Consider the following 10,521-nt stretch of genomic DNA (forward strand, 5'->3'; position numbering starts at 1 on the left):
AGCCAATCATAGAGAGTTAAGAGAGAAGTAAAGGTCAGTGACCAGCAAGTCCCTTGAGGCTTTCTGCAGGTAGCTGAATTTTAACCCTTCAAGAGCTTAGCTAATTTCCTTGACATCAGCCAGTAAGGTTGAGGTTCCCCCTATACTGTTCTGGTCAGCCAGATCTCAGGGAATGGCTACTATTAAATCTGCCAGGACAAAGAAAGCATGTGACAGTCTCCATGAAAACAGAACCAGAGAAAGCCAGGACTGAGAGCTATGCACACAGGTACACACGCAGACATAACCCACCATTGGTTAAAATTCCAGAACTGGCAAAAGTTTATAAGCTCAAGAATATCCATGGAGGGAAGGGTCGTTTTATACTAAGCTGGGAAATCCTTGAAGATGGCAAAACTTGGGAAGGGGGCAAACGAAGCATCAGGCTTGGAGATAAGAATATGTGAAAAAATATGTGGCTTCTATTTTGTATATGAAACAGGAAGCCAGACATCTGGCCAAGATGAGAAAGTGAGAGAATGGATAAAGGTTGAAGAGTAGGTACAAGTTTTGAATGATCAATACTGGGGGAAAGGATGCATAAAAAACAACACTGAATGATACTTGATTTCACCTGAGTTAAAAAACAAAAACAAGAAGTGGATTCAGTCTAATTTTGTGCTTTTTTTCTCCAATAACATCCTGCCCAGAAGTACTAGATATAAAAACAGTGGTCAAATCACTTAAAAGCTAAGGACTATGAAAGTACCAGAAGGTCAAAGGAAAGAGCTGATGAGAGGGCAATGGGGATGTTAAAACAGGTTCTGTCTAGTTCAGTAGGGGGAGAGAAATAGGAAGAGATTGAACAAATAGGAAGCCAGAGCTAAGAGGGCAATAGGTGGGGGTAGGAAGGAAAATAGGGATTTAGAAGGAGAGGAAGGAAGTGAGACAGGTACGGGAAATACCATGGATAGGATTTTGTGGTCAGAAAACGGAACAGCAGATTTTATGAAAATGCAACTTCAAAAATCAGTGTTGGGGAAGAACGGAGGTAAACATCATCAGGGTAGAATTCATTGTACCTGGTGTAACGATGCCAAATACAACATCCTGAGGACATTGAAATGCCCATGGATGGGGCAGAATTTGAAGAGAGAAGATAGGTATGTCAGACATCAATTTCCTAAATAAATATAAAACAGTGACTTAAGAATCTAGGTGATGATTGTGGGAAGGAACTAGTGTTACCGCATAGCAGTGCTGGGTGCTGGGTTCATTGTCTCAGCTCAACAAAGAATTGAAGAACAGGACACATGGATACCAAGCAAGAAATAGAATTATTACAAAAGCAACAGATATATATTTCTATGAAGAGAAGGGCCCCACTGTGTCCAAAAGCCCTTTCTTCAAACAGTAAGTTGACCTCATCAGAAGGCCCTCCCCATGCTTCTTTGTTCTGGCCCACCTCCTCACCCTTGCCATTTTGCCCTGGCTGCCTAAGCCCTTCTATATCTCCTTCACTAGCAGAGCTGAGTGGCATCCTTATGACACTGAAATAGAAATGGAACACAAACATATTTAAACCATTTTATTTTAAAAAAATATTCTAATTAGCTCAAATGGAAATCCAGAAGTGGGATGGGTTTTGAGAGTAATTGAAAGAGCCAATCATTACATCAAACCTTGGTTCTTTCTGTCTTTATGCTCAGCCCAGATCTTCAATCTAACTTGACCTGGAAGTTTCACAATGGTTTCCAGTAGCAATCAGAGTTATGTGATCCTTGTTCACATTCAGCAAGAGATGGAGATTGGTTTCTCATCTAGCACTTTCAAAGTGGGGAAACATTTCCTGAACACCTCCAAGAACCTCTCCTTGCATCTCATTGACTGGAACTGGGTCACATACCAGCTTTTTGAACTGGCAGGGGGAAAAAATACATAGCACTTCCTTTAGACAAGACACACCCAGCTCTGGAGATGAGGTCATCTCCACATTTTACACCATTGCTTCTCTATGGAGAGATGGGGGAGCAGATGTTGGGGAGTCTAGCCTAACCTCCATCACTCACTTCATTTAAGACTACAAGGTTTCCAGAGTTTCTTCTTGTAATGTGGCAGATTTAGAATGGGTAACAAATAGTGACTTCAATTCTCTGAGTAAACAGAATTGTGTCTTTCTAGTAAAGAATCAAATTTATATTGGTGCCACTGTTTAATTCATAATCCTGCTCAGGAAAAGAATCCTCATATTTGCAAATTGAGCTTGGTGCTGCAAGCATATTTCATTCTGTTATAAAAATGCTGCAATTTTGTGAATCCCTCACTAAGGCTCCGGACAGTCCTTTTGCTAAATCTACAGATATTCTCCTCCAACAACACACCCTAAATACCATGTTGTTTCGGAGTTAGGTCCCTACATCCTACTTGCTGAAACTGGAGACCATGAATGGTACTGAAGCTCAGAAGATGGAAGTCCTTACTCGTGTAGCAATGAATAAGGGTGCGGATCAACCAATGCCAATACAAATACAAGACTTTCACAATCTTGCTTCAAATCAACTGGTGACTCCCACACATAGGACAATGTCCCAACTCTTTAGTCCTACATAAAGAACTATTAACAAGCTGGCACAACCAACCTACCAGTTTCACTGCCCTTCTTGCATTCCAAATATATTCTTGACATTCCTGAATACTCCTTTATGTCTCTATGCTTATGAAGGTTCTTTTTCTGTTATCAAGAAGACCCTCCCCTACTTTTCCAACATGCGATTCCCTTCTCTTCCTTTAGGAAGTGGAATATCCCCTCGTCTAAACTCTTCCAAGCATCTCAAGCACCATCCATTATTCCTCTGTGCTCCTGGAGCAGTTTCCATTTGCCTCTGCTATTGTGACCATGTGTCTTTGTATTTGTCTCTATTAATCAAAGGATGAGTAACTTAGCAACTTTTTTTCTCTATTTTATTTCAAGCACTTAAAAAGTAAAAGGTGTCTAGGTTTATTGGCTAAGTGGATCATTTATCTTGAGAAAAATATTAACTCACTATATTAACACCCTTAGCCAAACTCTATAAGAACAATAGTCAATACTTGATGCTTTAAAAGAAAAGTTTAGCGGGGAGTGCTGGGGAGTGATATTGGTCAAATTATATTATTATACTGTGTGCATGTACAAATATGCAACAACAAATGCCATCATTATGTAAAACTGCGTTCACCAATAAAAAAAAATGTGGAAAGAAAAAAAATAAAAATTCCAGCATCTTCTGAATTTCTCAACTTGGTATTCAAAAGTTATAAGTAGTTAAGTACATCTTTGTGAATAAATCATTGGACTGCTCAATTGCAGCAGGGGATCTGTTATCACACGGCCACAACTTTAGACATCTGTAGTTGATTGACATAGAGAGATGGTACTAACTGGGGTGAAGTGAAGCAAACCAGTAGGGCAGGATGGAAGTGTCAAAACTGATTGGCCAATGTAAATTCTTAAAATGGGTGAGCAGTTTTCCTGGAGGCCGAACCCACAGGGTGGCTTGTTTTGGAAATAACAGCATCACCGTCTTAAGCAATTTTTAAAATACATTTAACAGAAATATAAAACTACTGCATTAAGACAATTAATCATTGTATTTACCTTGTTCCTCTGCTAAAGAAACAGAATTTTTTTTTCTTTCTTTATAAGATAAGGAAATACTAAACAGTGTTCTAAGCCTGAGAGAACATGAGACCTGTTACTCCCACGACATACTTCTGGGAATTTCTTGGAACAGAGAACTCCCATCTGACCTAGGGCCGTGTCTGGCCTTGTTATTTCCAAATTGTATCATCCCTCTCTCTATTAAGAAATGACATGAGCTTTCAGTTTCGTTCTTGAAGTAAAGATCATCTCTGAATATTAGTATAATGCAAGAAATAAATGTAAACTGTAAAATTTTCTTCTTATTTCCTTCCAGATCCTGGTAGTAAATAACTGATATGCTGGAGAAGGAAAGGAAAGGGAACAAATGGCACCCAGCAGGTGCTCAGCAAACATTTATTTATTAATCAGTCTAAATCTATTCCAGATAAAATTTCATTCAATTCTTGCTATGGTTTGGATGTGGTTTGTCCCCCAGTGGTTCATGTGATGGGACCGTGGTCTCCAAAGTGGTGGGTGCTAAGGTGGTGGAAACTTTGAGACAGGGCCCAGTATAGATTCTTAGGGGATAGGCCTCCACCCTCAAGAATGGATTAACGCTGTTCTCAGTGTGTGGGATGGGTCTTGCAGGAGTGAATTTGCTGTTGCCAGAGTTATAAAGGGAGGCCATCCCACATCTTTGTCTCTTTTGCTTGCTATTCTGTTTCTCATTTTGCTTCTCCTCAATGTTGTGATCCAGCCAAAAATGTGGGTGCCAGGCTGTTTGGACTTTCTGGCCATCATAATTGTGAGCCAAATAAACCTCCTTCCTGAGAAATTACATAGGGTCAGGTATTGTTTAATAGCAATATAAATGGGCTAAAAACAATCCTCACAACCACTGAGTTTGGAAGAAATTTCTTCATTTAACAGAAAGATTGCATAACTTGCCCAAGGTCACACTGAAAGGCTTGGATTACAAACTAGGGCTATAAGACTGAAAAGCATCTCTGAATCATCTAGAAAAATGTAATTCTTTTATAGATAAAACATTCAATGAGTTGACTGTCTCATATAATACACTGCTATGAAAGTTAAAATCAAGACAAACACATACATTCTTAATTAAACCATTCTAGATAATGAGTCTGACCAAACATAATAATTAATGCATGTGATTCAATTAACCTTTATTAAGAACACTGAGTGTCCCTGCAATGTGGCAGGAACAAAGATGACTGAGCAACAGACCCCATCAATGTAAATCTGAGAAGAGAGCAAAAGTAAAAGGCAGAAACAGAAATCATACAATAAAGCAAACCCTGTATCTTCACAGGGTTATGATCCAAGTGCTGTGGGCTGTGGGGAATGAATGGCTTTACAAGGAAGAAGGGCTCGCCATGTAGCTTAGCGGTACAGTGCTTGCCTCATACGAGGACCTGGGTTTCATCCCCAGCACTACAAAAAAAAGGATATTCCTAAAGAAATAAGAGCGGGACAGAGGACAAAATCACACACACAAAAAAATCTTCATGTAGAAAGACAGTTATGAAGAATTCCACAGGGTGGTTCCTTAGGATATGTGGGAGGAAATACTAGGATATAAGTTTGGAAACACAGATATCAGATGTGAAGGACACTGGTAACCCAGTCCATTTGCTAAAGGGATATGAATCTTTCCCTTAAAACTTTTTTTGCTAAATACCCAATATGTGGATCTACTCGTGGTATGGCTATACATAGAATACTTCCTTTAACTTCCACTGGCTCTCTCAGCTTGTTGTTGTTGTTCTAATTAGTTATACATGGCAGTAGAATGCATTTTGACACATCATACAGAACTAGAGTGTAACTTCTCATTCTTCTGTTTGGACTCTTCCAACCTTACAGCTTCTTTTGTTGATCATTCTAGAAGAAAAAACAGAGTCCAAATAATTGAATCTTGACCCAGAGTCAAGCAGTTACTTCTTCACCCAAACTTTCCATCCTTCAAACCCAATTTCAGTAGTGTAAAAGTGCTCTGTTCTTCTAGTACAGAAACCAAGTAAGAATTTCCTTATCTGAGCGAACCTACCTTCTTCCCATGATAGAAAGTGTTGGTGTACAAAGACTTGATTAAAAAAAAATACACATGAGACAATTTAAATAGAGCATGTAGGTCAACAAGATGGGTGGATAGGTTGGAATCCCAATGCATAGTTAAAACAACTTAGGCAATTGTTTTTAAACTTAGTTTTGAGAACTGATAATGAAATTTCATATTAAAGATATCCAAATGCTTTTAAAAGCATTACTGGAATCTGTAATTATTTTTGAATAGGTAATATAAACTATAATGTTTCCTAATATTCGAGAGGCTTTTAAGCCAAACACTAGTACCACATTTCTTTCCTAAGCACATGGAACTAAAACAAGCCTGTGTACCTAATGATGGCATGTGTATGTGACATCATGATTTCACTTACCAAGGGATGAAATGAGTCAGATTTGAAATTGCTTCATGCCCTGTAGGCCAAACAACCTGTGAGTTTAAAGAATAGGGGTTCAGTTTATTTGACAGAATGTGTAGGCTAAAAACGCATGTCCTATTCTATTCTACTGAAGTCAGAGAAGAATAATATGTTGGTGTGAGGCGCATCTCCATATCTACTTCATCTTGAGGAACTCAGGTTTCTTCCAGACAGCAGGAAAATTTTTTCTGCCACAACTTTTTCACTTGTGGATGTATCAGTAGGGTTCCAATTCCTGGTATGGTTCCTTTCCTCTTTTCGACAGGTTCATCTGAGTTTCAGACATTTTACTTATTTTTCAAGTTGGTACAGGTGGACTCTACATTCCTTTCCCTTTGTTTTCTGAGATAATCACTTATTTTTTTCCTAACACACTCTGCTATATTTGGCCTTACGGAATGTACGCTATTGAGAAATAGAGATTTAATGATTTCTGGGATTGCAAAAAATATCTGTATTCCAAACAAAACCTGTTCAAACATATTTCCCTAGTTTGGATCTTATTACCTTCTCATTAGCCTAATGCAGATCTCAAACCTGATTTCTATTTAGTATTGGCCTACCTTTCCTGGGGGTCTTCACATATTCTGAATGTTATCCATATGACATATACTTTACAATCCTCCCTACTTACTGCAAATGTATCAGATGGAGAGTCATGGAAGAGGGCCTGAGGCATTCCTGGCTAAACTTTCAAGTTTTCTCCTTCCAAATCTGTCCACCTATCTATACCCTCCTTCTGTAACTTTGTCAGCCTTTGAGGGCTGGTTCTCCACTGATGATTACTTACTGTCTGAGCTTTCTAAGGCACACCCCAAAGCTTTCTCAGATCCTCGTTCCATCTGGTGAAGTCAGTTCAACATGACCTCTAGAATCTTGCCATTCTTCTGATGCTGGAGATCTTTAGGCAATATTCCTTTTTATTTGTCCCATCTTTAAGAGTAATTGGGTTGAGTTAAACAGAGAAAGGAAATTATTGGAAGGACATGTGGTTGTCCATATTCTCAGGAAGACTAGGGAAGCAAGTTCAGAATGGCCATTAAAGAAGGAAAGCCACACAACCAAAACCATAGACCAAATCCAGTGACAGAACCAGTCCAGCAAGACATCCAAGCAAATCAGGCCCACTGCTGAGACCATCCACCCTGCCAGCATTGATACCAGCCCACCACTGCTTCAGTCACTAGCATGCATGCCAACACCCCTAGCCAAAGAGGTTCCCCCCACCCCGTGGTTCCTGATCCTTTGCTTCTGGCTTGCTTCTGACTCCAAGTCTGAGACTCACCATTCTGATGGCCACAGCTACGTCCTGGGTCTTCAAGATCTGAGCTTCAAGGGAGGTTGGGAAATAGATTTCTATTTCCCAACTTCCTCTTTAGATTCCATAGTAAAATTTGAGCTCTACTCCCAGAAAGACCCAAATAGTACATATTTTCCAAATATAAGGAGATTCAGATACCAAACACACAAAAGAAAAATATGTCTGTATGCCACACAACACCAGGAGTCCCACAGAGAATGCCTCTTTTTCATCCTCCTTCACCGAGCCCTGCATTGCCACGCTGTGCCCTGAGGTGCCCTGTGTGCCACAAGAACTTGGAAGACTCAGCAGGATATTTTAAATTTTTGAGGATAGGACAGCAGCATACATCAGATACCACTTGATCCATCACTCAAGGTGGTTCAGTCTTATCAGATCAGGCTCTGTTCACTTCAGTGACATGCTTTTCTTTGTAAAGCTGGGTTTTCAACAGTTAAAACAAACACCACCTGAAAAAGCAGGAAACAAGAGTAGCAGTTTCAGTCTGAATCCCAGGTAGGTGAAGGGCTGTTTCTCCAAGAGTGAAACCGACTATGACTCTTTACTTATCTATCTATCTACCTACATATACATATATATATATTTGCTTTATAAACAATTCTTGATTATTAAAACTTTAATTATGCAAATAATTAAAGTATTAAAACATAATACTTTCATAATATCTTGATAATAAAATGGTGTATTGGGGCTGGGGTTGTGGCTCTGTGGTAGAGCACTTGCCTAACATGTGTGAAGCACTGGGTTCAATTCTCAGCACTGCATATAAAATAAAATAAATTAAATAAATGTCCAACAACTAAAAAATAAATAAAAATAAATTTTTTAAAAAATGGTTTGGTTTTAAGGGATTTGGTTTTAGTTTCGGGTTGGGGATAAAACCCAGGTGTTCTCTACCACTGAGCTACATCCCCAGTCCTTTAAACTTTTTATTTTGAGACAGAATCTCACAAATTTGCCAACACTGGCCTCTAGCTTGCAATTCTCCTGCCTCAGCCTCTTGAGTTGCTAAGATTTTTTTTTTTTTTTTAAGTACCAGGGATTGAACCAAGGGGCACTTAATCACTGAGCCACATCCCCAGCCCTTTTTATTTTGAGACAGAGTCTAATTAAGTTGTTTAGGGACTCACTCAGTTGCTAAGGCTGGCTTTCAACTTGGGATCTTTCAGCCTCAGCCTCCCTAGCCACTGGGATTACAAGTGTGCACCATCTCTCCAGGCACTTTATTCATTTCAAGTTTGTTGTGGTTGTTTTGCCTGGCAGTGTTGTGAAAAGATTATTAAGAAATTAATGGTGCCATGAACCAAAAAGAGCTTGGGAATCCCTGAACTTGCACAAAGTCTATTGATTTAAACTGTCATTGATAAACAATGTTATGTTTCACTCTGCACAGTGTTTGTTCATAGAAGCCTCCACTGCTCTCTCTAAAAGAATAATTTGTGAATAAAGTCAAAGGTAACAGACAAGCTATAGTCTCCACTCCTAGGATAGGTGTCAACTTGATGACTAGGATTTTCATAACTGAACCACTCAGCTGGGGGACACAAGGAGGTGAGTGCCCAGATGAGACAGGCAAATGCTCAAAGTACCCCAGGGGCTAAGGACAGAGTCTGGGAACCTCCCAGTCTTTTGGAGAAATGGATCCTTGTGCTAATTGCCTAGCAGGATTGTGTTGTGTCTCTGTTGATAAACAAACATGCTTATATAGATAAGTAGTCAGGGTTAGAAAATTATTCTGTGGAGAAAGTATTGAATGTAAGGGAGAAAAACCCCAAATTTGGAGAGCAAAAACTTGGTTATTGACCTTGTAAAAATAATGCAATGTTTTTGGAATATTACAAATTGGAATGCTTGGGGATGAGCCTCAAAAGAGAATACAGATAACAAGAAGAACCCTGTGATACTGCACAAGCCATGTAATTCAATTTTCTCTTCCATAGAAAGCATGTGTTTACAGAGCAAGCAGCTTGCTATAAATCCTCCTCTGAACTCAGTTGAGGCCGTCCATGTCCTCAAGAGTGAATTTTGTACATAGAAAAAAAAATCTAAATGGTTACTTACTGAGATTATTTAAATCTATTAAAGTTATAGATGCAAAATACCTTCTTTTTAATATTAGGCTTTTAGGATCAACTTGTAAATATGATTTTCTTCTTTGTAAGTCTAGTGAGTCTCAAGGAACAGTAAAGCATTCTTGAATTGTTTAATCCCACATATGCACTTGAATATGTAGCTTCAAATGTTTTCAACTGAATTAATAAATTTAATATATTCCCTGTCCTTTTAACATATTTCAGTAGTCTAACTTAGCAAAACTTTCCTATTTATATTAGTTATCTGTTTATTAATAATGTAATTCTGAAGTTTCTTAAGTGTTACAATTACATAAAAATAAAAAGTGTTATATTCTTTTTCAATACAAAATATTAATCATATGGTTTTGTTTCTCTTAAATGTTTCTATAGTTCATTTTAAAGCTTCTCAAGGCAAAGCTTCCCAATCACTAAATTTACCTACCCATTAGGGAAACATTTACAAACCCAGTTAACTGAGATTACTTGTGACTTCAAAGCTACAGTAATCTCAGCTGATCAGTAGACCTGGAGCTGCAGACAAACACAGCAAGTCTTCTCATCACATCAGTAGCATACCAACTCCCCCCCCCCCTTTTTTTGTAGCTGGACACAATACTATTTATTTATTTATTTTTATGTGGTGCTGAGGATCAAACCCAGGACCTCACACATGCTAGGCAAGTGCCCTACAGCTAAGCCACAACCCCAGCCCCATACCAAAACCCTTTTTATATCACTGTCATGGGCTTTAGAACCTGAGGGCATGGAGCTTAAATAACACATGCCTTTAAGTATCTGTTATATCTTCCATACAGTCACCATGAAGATATTACAGTTGAAGATCTCACTGCAAAGCCCTCGGGTATAAGATTAGAAGTCTTGCTATCACCCTAGAGCACCAAATGGGAACAGGTTATGGAATCAGCCAAATTTCCAAATACCTCTCTCAGTCAGCCCGTTTCCACCTCAGCTAACCCTAGAAATCACTCTACATCCTGCCCAATTCAGCTCCAAATT

The sequence above is a fragment of the Spermophilus citellus genome (assembly GCF_964194105.1).
Source record: "Spermophilus citellus genome assembly, chromosome: 7".
In the NCBI taxonomy this organism is placed as follows: Eukaryota; Metazoa; Chordata; class Mammalia; order Rodentia; family Sciuridae; genus Spermophilus; species Spermophilus citellus.